This window comes from Chionomys nivalis, chromosome 2 (genome assembly GCF_950005125.1).
Source record: "Chionomys nivalis chromosome 2, mChiNiv1.1, whole genome shotgun sequence".
NCBI lineage: Eukaryota > Metazoa > Chordata > Mammalia > Rodentia > Cricetidae > Chionomys > Chionomys nivalis.
In genome coordinates, this window is record NC_080087.1 from 89757828 (window position 1) to 89771337 (window position 13510).

A 13510-nucleotide genomic window follows, 5' to 3' on the forward strand; every position below is an offset into this window, starting at 1 on the left:
AACACCCAGTGCTCTTAATTGCTGAGCCATCTCTCTAGTCCCACTTTTTATTTAAATTTATTTCAATAATGGTATGGGAGGTCCTTCTGTCTATAGGTTGATTTTATTAGTTAATGAATAAAGAAAACTGGCTTGGTCTATAGCATGGGAGGAAGAAGGCAGAGTTAGGAGAAGCCATGGAGCTGCTGGAGCTAGACACTGTTTGGAATCTCGCTGGTAAGTCACAGTCATGTGGTGATACACAGATTAATAAAAATGGGTTAAATTAATATATAAGAGTTAGCCAATAAGAAGCTAGAATTAATGGGCCAAGCAGTTATTTAATAAATACAGTTTTATATATGATTATTTTGGGTCTAAGCTAGCTGGAAGCTAGGAATCAACTAGAGGCCACCCTAAAACACCATAAAATGATAATTAAAAGATATTGCATCACTTTCCCCTTTTATCTCTTCATTCCCTCCTTTCCCAAATCCCTTCCAATTTCTCCCTTGATTTTTATTACTTTATAAATAATACCAGTCATAATTCCCACTTCCTCCCCTCCTCCCACTTACCTCCCTCTCCCCCATTCCTCTTCCCCCACAGTCTCCAGTCCTAAGAGAGGGAAAGATACACTGCCTGTGGAAAGTCTAATGTCCTCCCTCCTACATCCAGGCTTAGGAAGGTATGCATCCAAACAGAATAGGATCCTAAAAAAGCCAGGATGTGCAGTAGAAACAAATCTCAGTGCCATTGTCATTGGCCCCTCGGTCTGCCCCAATTGTCAACCACAACCACTACCACAATAGAAACCCAGAAAACAATCCAAAGATCAATGAAACAGATCTGGTTCTTTGAGAATATCAACAAGATTGACATATCCCTATCCAAACTAAACAAAAGGCAGAGAGAGAGAGAGAACACACAAATTAACTTGATCAGAAATGAAAAGGGAGATATAACAGCAGACACTGATGAAATTCAAAGAATCATTAGGTGTTGCTACAAAAAAGCCTGTATGCCACAAAACTGGAAAAAGTAAAGGAAATGGACATGTTTTTAGATAAGTACCATATACCAAAGTTAAATCAAGACAAGGTGAACAAGTTAAATAGACCTATAAGTCACAAGGAAAATGAAGCTCTCATCAAAAACCTCCCAACCAAAAGAAGCCCAGAACCACATTGTTTTAGTGCAGAATTCCATCAGAACTTCAAAGAAGACTTAATACACATACTCCTTAATGTGTTCCACATGATAGAAACAGAAGAGACATTGCCAAAATCTTTTTATCAAGCTAGTTACTCTGATACCAAAACCACACAAAGACTCAACCAAGAAAGAGAATTACAGACCAATCTCACTCATGAATATTGATGCAACAATTCTCAATAAAATACTGGCAAACCGAATCCATGAACACATTAGAAAAATTATCCATTATGATCAAGTTGGCTTCATCCCATAGATGCAGGGCTGGTTCAACATATGAAACTCTATCAATGTAATCTATCATATAAATAAACTGAAAGAAAAAAACCATATGATCATTTCATTAGATGCTGAAAAGGCATTTGACAAAATTCAACACCTCTTTATATAAAGGTCTTGGAGAGGCTAAGGATACAAGGATCATACCTAAATATAATGAAAGCAATATACAGCAAGCCAACAGCTAACATCAAATTAAATGGAGAGTAACTCAAAGCCATTCCACTAAAATCAGGAACAAGACAAGGCTATCCACTCTCTCCATATCTCTTCAATATAGTGCTTGAAGTTCTAACAATAGCAATAAGACAACATAAGAAGATCGAGAAGATTCGAATTGCAAAGCAAGAAGTCAAACTTTCGTTATTTACAGATGATATTATGGTATACATCAGTGACCCCTAAAACTCTACAAAAGAAGTCCTACAGCTGATAAATACATTCAGTAGTGTGGCGGGATAAAAGATCTACTCAAAAAAAATCAGTAGCCCTTCTATACGCAAAGAACAAAAAAGCAGAGAGGGAAATCAGAGAAATATCACCTTTCATGATAGCCACAAACAGCACAAAGTATCTTGGGGGTAACTCTAATGAAAGAAGTGAGAGATATCTTTTACAGGAACTTTAAATCTTTGAAGAAATAAATTGAAGAGGATACCAGAAAATGGAAGGATCTCCCATGTCTTGGATTGGTTAGGATCAACATAGTAAAAATGGCAATTCTACCAAAGGCAATCTATAGATTCAATACATTCCCCATCAAAAGACCAACAAAATTCTTCACAGACCTTGAGAGAACAATAATCAACTTTATATGGAAAAACAAAAAACCCAGGCTAGCCAAAACAATCCTATACAATAAATAACTTCCAGAGGCATTACCATCCCGACTTTATACTCTATTACAGAGCTACAGTAATGAAACAGCTTGGTATTGGTATAAAAACAGAGACATTGACTAATGGAATCAAATCAAAGACCCAGATATTTATTCACAAACCTATGAACACTTGATTTTAGATAAAGGAGCTAAATTATACAATGGAAGAGAGAATATTTAACAAATGGTGCTTTAATAACTGGATGGAAACCTGTAGAAGGAAGATAGATCTAAATCTATCACTATGCTCAAAACTTAAATCCAAATGGATAAAAGGACTCAATATAAATCTGACCACATTGAACCTGATAGAACAGAAATTGGAAAGTAGCCTGCAATACATGGGCACAGGAGACCACTTCCTATGTATAGCCCCAGGAGCACAGACAATAAGAGAAACAATGAGTAAATGGGACCTTCTGAAACTGAGAAGCTTCTGTAAAGCAAAGGACACAGCCACTAAGACAAAAAGGAAACCCCCCGAATAGAAGAAGATCTTCATCAATGCCACATCAGACAAAGGTCTGATCTGCAAAATATATAAAGAACTTAAGAAACTAGACATTAAAATTGTAAGTAATCCAATTAAAGAATGGGGTACTGAATAGAGAATTCTCAACAGAAGTTCAAATTGCCAAAAGATACTTAAGGTCATGTAAAACTTCCTTCCTTAGTGATCAGGGAAATGCAAATCAAAACATTGAGATACCATCTTCCACCTGTCAGAATGGCTAAACTCAAAAACACCAATGATAACCTATGCGGGAGAGGATGTGGAGTAAGGGGAACACTCATCCATTCCTGGTTGAAATACAAACTTGTACAATCATTTTGGAAATAAGTGTGGTAGTTTCTCAGAAAATTGGAAGTTAGCCTACTTCAAAATCCAGCAATACCACTCTTGAGAATATATTCAAGAGATGCCAAATCATAGTACAAAAGCATTTGTTCAACTATGTTCATAGCAGCAGTATTTGTAATAGCCAGAACCTGGAAACAACCTAGAAGCCCCTCAATGGAAGAATGAATAAAGAAAGTGTGTCGCATATACACATTAGAGTACTACTCAGTGGTTAAAAAAAATGACATCTTGAATTTTGCATGCAAATGGATGGAAATAGAAAACACTCTCCTGAGATAACCCAGACCCAAAAAGACGATTATGGCATGTACTCACTCATTACTGGACTCTAGACATAATCAAAGGACATTGAGCCTCTAGTTCACAAGCTTGAGAAGCTAAATACCAAGATAAACCCAAAGAAAAACATACATAGATCCTCCTGGAAATGGAAGCAGACAAGATCGCCAGGCAAAAGTTGGGAGTATGGGTAGGAGTGGGTTGGGGAGGAGAGCCTCAGAGAGAAGGGAGAAGGTGAAGAATGGGGACAATTTAGGGGAATGGGATTATTGATATGGAGGAAGGGCAGATATGAGAGCTGGGAAGAAGCAATCCGGAGTGCCGAATTAAACACTAGTGCAAATGCACCACAGGGCCCTGGAAGCTACCGCTTCTCCCTAGTCGGATGTGGTGGAGTTAAGATGAGGCTGGAGATGAGAAATAAGTGTCCAAAATGACCTGTGGGGAGTGGACCGCCGGACATCAGGGGCCGAGCTGGGAACACTGTTCCCAGGGTCAAGCACCAGCTTCCCAGTGCCACAGCTGCCTGAGAGACCCGGGGTTATTTGCTGCTGGCAGGTTAGTTCTCCTATACTGGTGGTTTGGATCACTTCTCAGAGGCTGTGGAATGCTATGAGCTGCAAGCAGGGTGGTGGATGCCTGCCTCAGCTCACACGGCAGAACCAATCGGGGCCTCGTGTGCATGGAGCTGGCCAGGCTAAACAGAAGTAGAAGGCGATTTGCGGCTTGCCACAATCAATGAGCTGTACAGCAGTTGGTTGATTCAGAGTGAACAGAACGGGGATTGCAAGAATGAGGGGTGTAGCTTGAATCTGAGGGGAGAAGGTGCAGTTTCCATCAATGAGGAAAGAAAAAGGTCTAGAGACAGAAGTCCAGTGTCCCAGAAATATAGCACTGACTGCAGCATAAGCTGGCTTTGTGCTATCACTCACAAAGTCAAGGGGCCATGAGAACAGGTGGGCACAACCCGAATGCCTACATCATCATGTCAGGGTCTTTAAGTCTGATAGGCAATCAATCGACCAATAGTGGGTTTTTTTATGTGGGGGAACCACCGCTGTCTGATTGCACACTCATGGACGCATGGCCAGATGTGTGGGAAGAACCTAACATTAGATGTTGGGCGTAGAATTCCAATGATTTTAAGCTCAAAAATAGACATTTTAGAAGGGTTAGAAGTTACAGGATTCCTATCAGTCCTCAGCTACAAGGGATATCCTGCTGAGCTGACAGCACCAATGGAAGATTAATGGCAGTATGACCCTGGCAGGTCTCTTGGTGGGTGGAAGACTGGGGAGGGTGGGAGACAGACAGATACATTAGTAGGAGAGATTTTGAGTATAGAGTATATTAGTGGGTAAGGAGATTATGGAGTGAGGTAAAGAGAGAAATAGAGAGAAATGGAGATAGAGAGACATAGAGAGAGAAAGAGAGGGGAATAGGGGAGGGGAGGGGAAGAGAGAGGAGGGGAGGGGAGAGAAAAGCAGTGGTTTCCTCTTCAATAGAGGGACACAGAAAGAAAGTAGAAGAGAAATATGAGAACTTGGCAGATCAGCTTGCCCTGGCTAGAAGGTGGGGAGATTAGGGATGGGTGAAGCTTATCTATTAAAGGACCAAGGTACCCAGGTGACAGGGAAGGTCAGCAGAATAACAAAACTCTATCATAAATCTCTCTAGTACATGTTTTCACTATCTCTGGAACCATTGTCCTATTGTAATGCTCTAGCACAATGTCTAATTGCCTTATGGATAGCAGGGGAAAGAATCTTCAGAGAACTGAATCCAGGGGATAGGCGAGATAAGTCAAGCATCTGGGCTTAGAGTCAGTCTCAGGGAGAGTACAGGGTTCTTTTTGTCAGGTGGAAGGAATCGTCACCTATATTGTCAAGATTAGAGCTACCAGGCCATCATAGACTGCAACTTCTGACCATCAGGGCCTCCTAGAAGTAAAACATTGTCAAGCCCAAATATGGGAGGAGAAAGATCACTGACCTGAATCATCATGGCCAAATTAATTAAAGCAAGAAATTAATTAAAGCTAGCATTTTTATTCATGTACACGGGCTGTTGTTGTTTGCTGTTAATCTCTTTATTCTTTCTCATATAGCAGCCTTTACTGTAGTTCTGAAGTCAGATGATGTCACCATGTATACTCTATAATCAATATTGGCCGGGCGGTGGTGGCGCACGCCTTTAATCTCAGCACTCGGGAGGCAGAGGCAGGTGGATCTCTGTGAGTTTGAGGCCAGCCTGGTCTACGAGAGCTAGTGCCAGGACAGGAACCAAAAGCTACAGAGAAACCATGTCTCGAAAAATCAAAAAAAAATATTGTATTGATATTTTTCTTTTATTATGAACTTTTATCATCAGTTTTCCATTGGTCTTAATAACTAAAATCCCTGAGTCAGTTATTGGGGTAAATGGTGAAAGACCGGAGAAGTAAAGGAGCTAGCCACTAGAGAGACTTTTTACATCTACTGAGACCTCAGACCAAAGCAGACAAGATCCTGTCTCTACAAATCCTCAGACTGAATGGGTCTCCTGTCTCTACAAATCCTGAAATCGAATGGTGTAAAGCCCTGTGCCCTCCCTCCTTATAATCCTCTGTCTGCACAGCCATATTACTTCCTGTCTCCACCTCTCTAGTGCTGGAATAAATGGCAGGTGATTCAAAAAGTATGAGTCGCTACCACCTGGCTCTATTAGATTCTTTCAGAATGAATCTATCTCATATAATGCAGAGTGGCCTTCAACTCACAGAGATCCATCTGTCTCTGCCTCCTGAGTGCTGAGATTAAAGGTATGTGCCACCACAGCTGGTCCTCTATGGCTAACAAGAGGATAGCTCCACACTCAAAAGGGATAGCTATAATGCCCACAGAACAAAGTACTGCTTCTGGCTTCCTTTCAAGTGAAGGAAGAACCTCATAAGCAGACACTACAGTACACATTTCAGAGTTCACAGTCTTCCAATTTTTAAATGAACTTGAATTCATGGGCAAGGGAACATCTCTACTCTTGTCCATTTCCAAGGCTTCTCCTACCTGTTGTCAGGTCAAGTAGGAGGGGGCCTGCAGAAAACCTCCATTTCATAAACTGTCTAATATAGGGCAACTTTGCCAAGGAAAGACTGGCAGGCAGATTTCACTCACATGCCACCAAACATCAGAATTAAATATCCGTTTTGTACCATATACAATCACCAAAGGGACATAAGAATTCCCACTAAAACAGAAAGGGCCTCACTAGTATCAACTGTCCTCTTTGAACATATTATTTTGTTGTAGGAGTCCACTTGTTTGTTTCCAACTGCTCAGCCCCAAAGTAACCACACAGAAACAGTATTAATTAAATAACTGGTTTGTTATATTATCTCTATTTATTGATGAGATCTAACATCTTAATTTAACCCATTTCTCAGTCAGTAGAACACGAGACTCTTAATTGCATATTCTTCAATTTAATCCCCACATTGGGTGTCAATTAATTGTAGGAGGCCACTTGTTTGGTCCCAGCTGCTCAGCCCCAAAATAACCACATAGAAACTGTATTAATTAAATCACTACTTGGCCTATTAGCTCTGACTTCTTATTGGCTAGGTCTTACATCTTAATTTAACTCATTTTTATTATTTTATATTTTACCATGAAGCTAGTGGCCTACCGGCAAGTTTCCAGATAACAACTCTCATCTTTCCACTCTGATGGCTACCTGACATCTCATGACTCCACCTTCTTTCTCCCATCATTCACTTTAGTCTTCCCCACCTACCTCTATTCTGCTATGCGCATGAGGTTTTTAATTAACCAATGATACTCACAGCATACAGAAGGATATCCTACATCATTTTATTCTGTTGTGGGATATTTCTTTAACTTTGCAAAGATGTGTTATATTTGTTTATATTGTGGAATATACTTTACCTACACAAAGATGTGTTATACTTGTTTATGGTGCATTTGTTTAATTATGTAAAGATGTTTAAGGCACCTGATTTGTCTAATAAAAGGCTGAATAGACAATAGCTAGACAGCAGAGAGATAGCTGGGGTTCCTAGGTAGACAGAATATATGGGAGGAGAGAAGATGGAGAAGAGAGAATGAGGGAGAAAAAAGGGAGATATCAGGGCACAGAGTAAGACATGCAGAATGAAAGAAAGGTAAAAAGAACCCTGAGGCAAAACATAGATGAAGAGAAACAGGTTAATATAGGTTATAAGAGGTAGCAAGTAACAAACTTAACAGCACACCTGACTTAACAGCACACCTGAAAGCTCTAGAAAAAAAAAGAAGCAGACTCACCAAGGAGGAGTAGAAGACTGTAAATAATCAAACTGAGGGCTGAATTAACAAAATAGAAACACAGAAAACAATCCAAATAATCAATGAAACAAAAAGTTGGTTCTTGGAGAAAATCAACAAGATCGACAAACCCCTATCCAAACTAATCAAATGGCAGAGAGAGAACACGCAAATTAATAAGATCAGAAATGAAAAGGGGGACATAACTACAGACAGAGAGGAAATTCAGGGAATCTTTAGATCTTACTACAAAAGCCTGTATGCTACTAAACTGGAAAATGCAAAAGAAATGGACATCTTTTTAGATAAGTACCATATACCAAAGTTAAACCAAGACCAGGTGAACAATCTAAATAGACCTGTTAGTTGCGAAGAATTAGAAACTGTTACCAAAACCTCCCTTCCAAAAAAAGCCCAGGACCAGATGGTTTCAATGCAGAATTCTACCAGAACTTCTAAGATGAGCTAATACCTATACTCCTTAATGTATTTCACAATATAGAAACAGAAGAGTCATTGCCAAATTCCTTTTATGAAGCTACAGTTACCCTGATACCAAAACCACACAAAGATTCAACCAAGAAAGAGAATTGCAGGCCTATCTCACTCATTAACATCGATGTGAAAATCCTCAATAAAATACTGGCAAACTGAATCCAAGAACACATTAGAAAAATTATCCATTATGACAAAGTAGGCTTCATCCCAGAGATGCAGGGCTGGTTCAACATACGAAAATTAATCCATCTTATAAAAAAACTGAAAGAAAAAAACCATATGATCATTTTATTAGATGCTGAAAAAGCATTTGACAAAATTCAATATCCCTTTATAATAAAGGTCTTGGAGAGAGTAGGGATACAAGGGTCATACCTAAATATAATAAAAGCTATTTACAGCAAGCCGACAGCTAACATCAAATTAAATGGAGTGATACTAAAGCCATCACACTAAAATCAGGAACACCACAAGGCTGTACACTCTATCCATACCTCTTCAATATAGTGCTTGAAGTTCTAGCAATAGCAATAAGACAACATAAGGGGATCAAGGGATTCAAATTGAAAAGGAAGAAGTTAAACTGTCATTATTTACAGATGATATGATAGTATACATAAGCGACCCCAAAAACTCTACCAAAGAACTCCTACAGCTGATAAACTTCTTTAGTGATGTGTCAGGATACAAGATGAACTCCGAAAAGAATCAGTTGCCCTCCTATACACTAAGGATAAGGATGCAGAGAGGGAATTCAGAGAAGCATCACCTTTCACGATAGCCACAAATAGCATAAAATATCTTGGGGTAACTCTGACCAAGGAAGTGAAAGATCTATTTGATAAGAACTTTAATACTTTTTTTTTTTTTTGATTTTTCGAGACAGGATTTCTCCATAGCTTTTGATTCCTGTCCTGGAACTAGCTCTAGTAGACCAGGCTGGCCTCAAACTCACAGAGATTCTCTGCCTCCCGAGTGCTGGGATTAAAGTGTTGTAATACGAGCGGCGGGGCTGCTTCCCACCGCCACCCGGTTAGCTTTACCCGAAATAATTACACGGAAACTGTATTTTTTTAATCACTGCCTGGCCCATTAGTTTCAGTCTCTTATTGGCTAGCTCTTACATATTGATCTAACCCATTTCTAATATTCTGTGTAGCATAACGAGTTGGCTTACCAGGGAAGATCTTAACCTGCGTCTGTCTGGAGTGGGAGAATCATGGCGACTCCTGACTCAGCTTCTTTCTCCCAGCATTCTGTTCTGTTTACTCCACCTACCTGATTTTCTGTCCTATCAAAGGGACCAAGGCAGTTTCTTTATTACTTAACCAATGAAACAACAGATAGAAAGATGACCCACCTCCATCATTTCCCCTTTTTTTGTTTAAACAAAAAAGGCTTTTACTTTAACATAATAAAATTACATATAACAAAACAGTTATAAAGCAAGAATTACAGTTACAATATTTATATCTATTTTATCTTTTATTATAACAATGGAAAACTGTAACTATAACTAACCATTTTTTAACTCCATCAAAGACTCCAGAAGGATATAATATTACCTAAGTAAACAAGAAATAAGAAAACTCTAGAAATGACAGAGACATCTTGCTGCCTGGACAGTCACCCAAAGTTCTTTTGTACCGTTGGGGCATCCATCTTTGGCCTAAAGGCCCATAGTATCCAGCAGACATTTTCATCAAGCAGGAAATTTTAAAGACAGTTTAGTCACTTTTTGCTGTGTCCTGTAGAATGTCTCGCAGACTCTTTCATGAATCAGGAACCCCGTAAGATCATCTCACCTTTAGGCAAGTTTAGCAGTCCTCTCTCTGTGGGTTCTTTGTGTCCAGTTTATACAATAGTCCAGGCAAGAGCAGTTTCTTGCCCAAATAGCTATCAAACTCCATAAGGTGCCTCTTCGATGCCCATCTTCTTTCTTCTTGAAGTAGATTGGTGCTGCCAGGAGCAGAGTGTCTCATTGTCATGAAAAACCCTAAGTTATTAAAACATTTAAAATGCCATATTCTATAATCTTTGAAAGATATGTAGAATGCCTATCTAAAATATATCTATGCACATCTAGAAAATCTAACATGACTACAAACTTGACTATTATTGATAATTATCCATTAACAACCTATATACATTACATTTTCAAGTGAACTACACAATCACAATACCTTAATCAATATCAGAAATACATATAATAAAATTGACCTTAAATTCTATACCAATGCAAATTATTCATATCTATATCATATCCCCCTTTAAATGTAAAAGAACATTTATAAACCATATTTGGGAACATGGGCGCAGTTTTTCTCTCCAAACTGCTTCCTGCTGAATGGGGGCGTCGTTAATTAGGTCTTTTATGGTATAATCTCTGTGCCAGGGTCATCTCAGTTGGCAGTTGAGTGAAGTAATTTTTTGAGGGTGTTTACAGTAACCTTTCAGGAGGGCGTGGTCTATCATACCATATTGGGATAGAAGAAATCCACAGGGTCGCATCCTCTGTGAAAACAAAAGAAGACCCTCTCCAAAGCATCATATCCTTAGACCCATATTTTGAAATCATAATACCCTTGTATCCATCCTGGTTTAGCTTGGCAGCCCATGTAATGAAATGTCTCTCTGTACTTAGCTCCTTTACAGTCAAAAATTTTAAAGAAAACACAATAATACAAAGAATCCAGACTCTCCGCACGCAACCCACAAACAGCATAAAGCTGTCTTAAATTCTCTCTGTGTCCTTTTTAAGCCCTCTCAGGTTTTCCGTGGAGTTCATTAGCACGTTGGGTGCCACTCTGTTGTAATACGAGCGGCGGGGCTGCTTCCCACCGCCACCCGGTTAGCTTTACCCGAAATAATTACACGGAAACTGTATTCTTTTAATCACTGCCTGGCCCATTAGTTTCAGTCTCTTATTGGCTAGCTCTTACATATTGATCTAACCCATTTCTAATATTCTGTGTAGCACAACGAGTTGGCTTACCAGGGAAGATCTTAACCTGCGTCTGTCTGGAGTGGGAGAATCATGGCGACTCCTGACTCAGCTTCTTTCTCCCAGCATTCTGTTCTGTTTACTCCGCCTACCTAATTTTCTGTCCTATCAAAGGGGCCAAGGCAGTTTCTTTATTACTTAACCAATGAAACAACAGATAGAAAGATGACCTACCTCCATCATTAAAGGCTTGTGCCACAACCACCGGGCTAAACTTTAAGTCTTTGAAGAAAGAAATTGAAGAGGAAAACAAAAAATGGAAGGATCTCCCTTGCTCTTGGATTGGGAGGATCAACATAGTAAAAATGGCAATTCTCCCAAAAGCAATCTATAGATTTAATGCAATCCCCATCAAAATCCCATCAAAATTCTTCACAGACCTGGAGAGGACAATAATCAACTTCATATGGAAAAACAAAAAACCCCAAACAATCTTATACAATAAAGGAATTCCTGGAGGCATTACCATCCCTGATTCAAACTCTATTACAAAGATTCAGTATTGAAAACAGCTTGGTATTGGCATAAAAACAGAGAAGTCGATCAATGGAATCAAGTAGAAGACCCGGATTTTAACCCACAAACCTATGAACACCTGATTTTTGATAAAGGAGCTAAAAGTATACAGTGGAAGAAAGAGAGCATCTTCAACAAATGGTGCTGGCAGAACTGGTTGTCAACCTGTAGAAAATGAAAATAGATCCATATCTATCACCATGCACAAAACTCAACTTCAAATGGATTAAAGACCTCAATATCAGTCTGAACACACTAAACCTGATAGAAGAGAAAGTGGGAAGTACTATATAACATATGGAGAAAGGACCCCTTCCTACATATTATGTCAGCAGCACAGACATTAAGGGCAACATTGAATAAATGGGACCTCCTGAAACTGAAAAGCTTCTGTAACGCAAAGGACACTGTCACTAAGACAAAAAGTCAACCCACTGACTGGGAGATCTTCACCAACCCTGCAACAGACAAAGGTCTGATCTCCAAAATATATAAAGAACTCAAGAAACTAGATGTTAAAAAGTTAATTAACACAATTAAAAAATGGGGCACTGAACTGAACAGAGAATTCTCTACAGAAGATGTTCAAATGGCCAAAAGACACTTAAGATCATGCTCAACCTCCTTAGCGATCAGGGAAATGCAAATCAAAACTACTTTGAGATATCATCTTACACCTGTCAGATTGGCTAAAATAAAAAACACCAATGATAGCCTTTGCTGGAGAGGATACGGAGTAAGGGGTATACTCATCCATTGCTGGTGGGAATGCAAACTTGTGCAACCACTATGGAAAGCAGAGTGGTGGTTTCTTAGGAAATTTGGGTTCACACTACCCCTGGACCCAAGAATACCACTCTTGGGAATATACCCAAGACATGCCCTATCATACTATAAAAGTATTTGTTCAACTATGTTCATAGCAGCATTGTTTGTAACAGCCAGAACCTGGAAACAACCTAGATGACTTTCCACAGAAGTATGGATGAAGAAAGTGTGGAAGATATACATATTAGAGTACTCCTCAGGGTAAAAAACAATGACTTCTTGAATTTTGCATGTAAATGGATGGAACTAGAAAACATTATCCTGAGTGAGGTAACCCAGACCCAAAAAGATGAACATGGGATGTACTGACTCATAATTGGTTTTTAGCCATAAATATAAAACATTGAGCCTATAATTCACGATCCTAGAGAAGCTAAATAAGGTGAACCCAAAGAAAAACATATAGTTATCCTCCTGGATATTGGAAGTAGTCAAGATTTCTGGGCAAAAATTTGGGAACTGGGAGGTGGGGTGGGATGAGGGAAAGGGGAAATGGGGAGAGAAAAGTGAGAAGGGGAGGATAGGGATAACTTGGGGGAATGGGTTGGTTGGGATAATGGAAGGATGGATATGGGACCAGGGAAGTATATATCTTAATGAAGGGAGCATTTTAGGGTTGGCAAGAGCCTTGACTCTAGAGGGGTTCCCAAGGGTTCAGAGAGAGGTACCCAACTAAGTCCTTGGGCAGCTGAGGAGAGAGCCTGAAATGGCCCGATCCTATAGCCATACTAACGAATATCTTGCATATCTCCATAGAACCTTCATCTGGCGATGGGAGAACATGAGTAAGGAAGTCAAGACTGCGATGGGGGCACCCACCCACTGAGACTGTGGAGATGATCTATTAGAAGATTACCAAGGCCACCTGG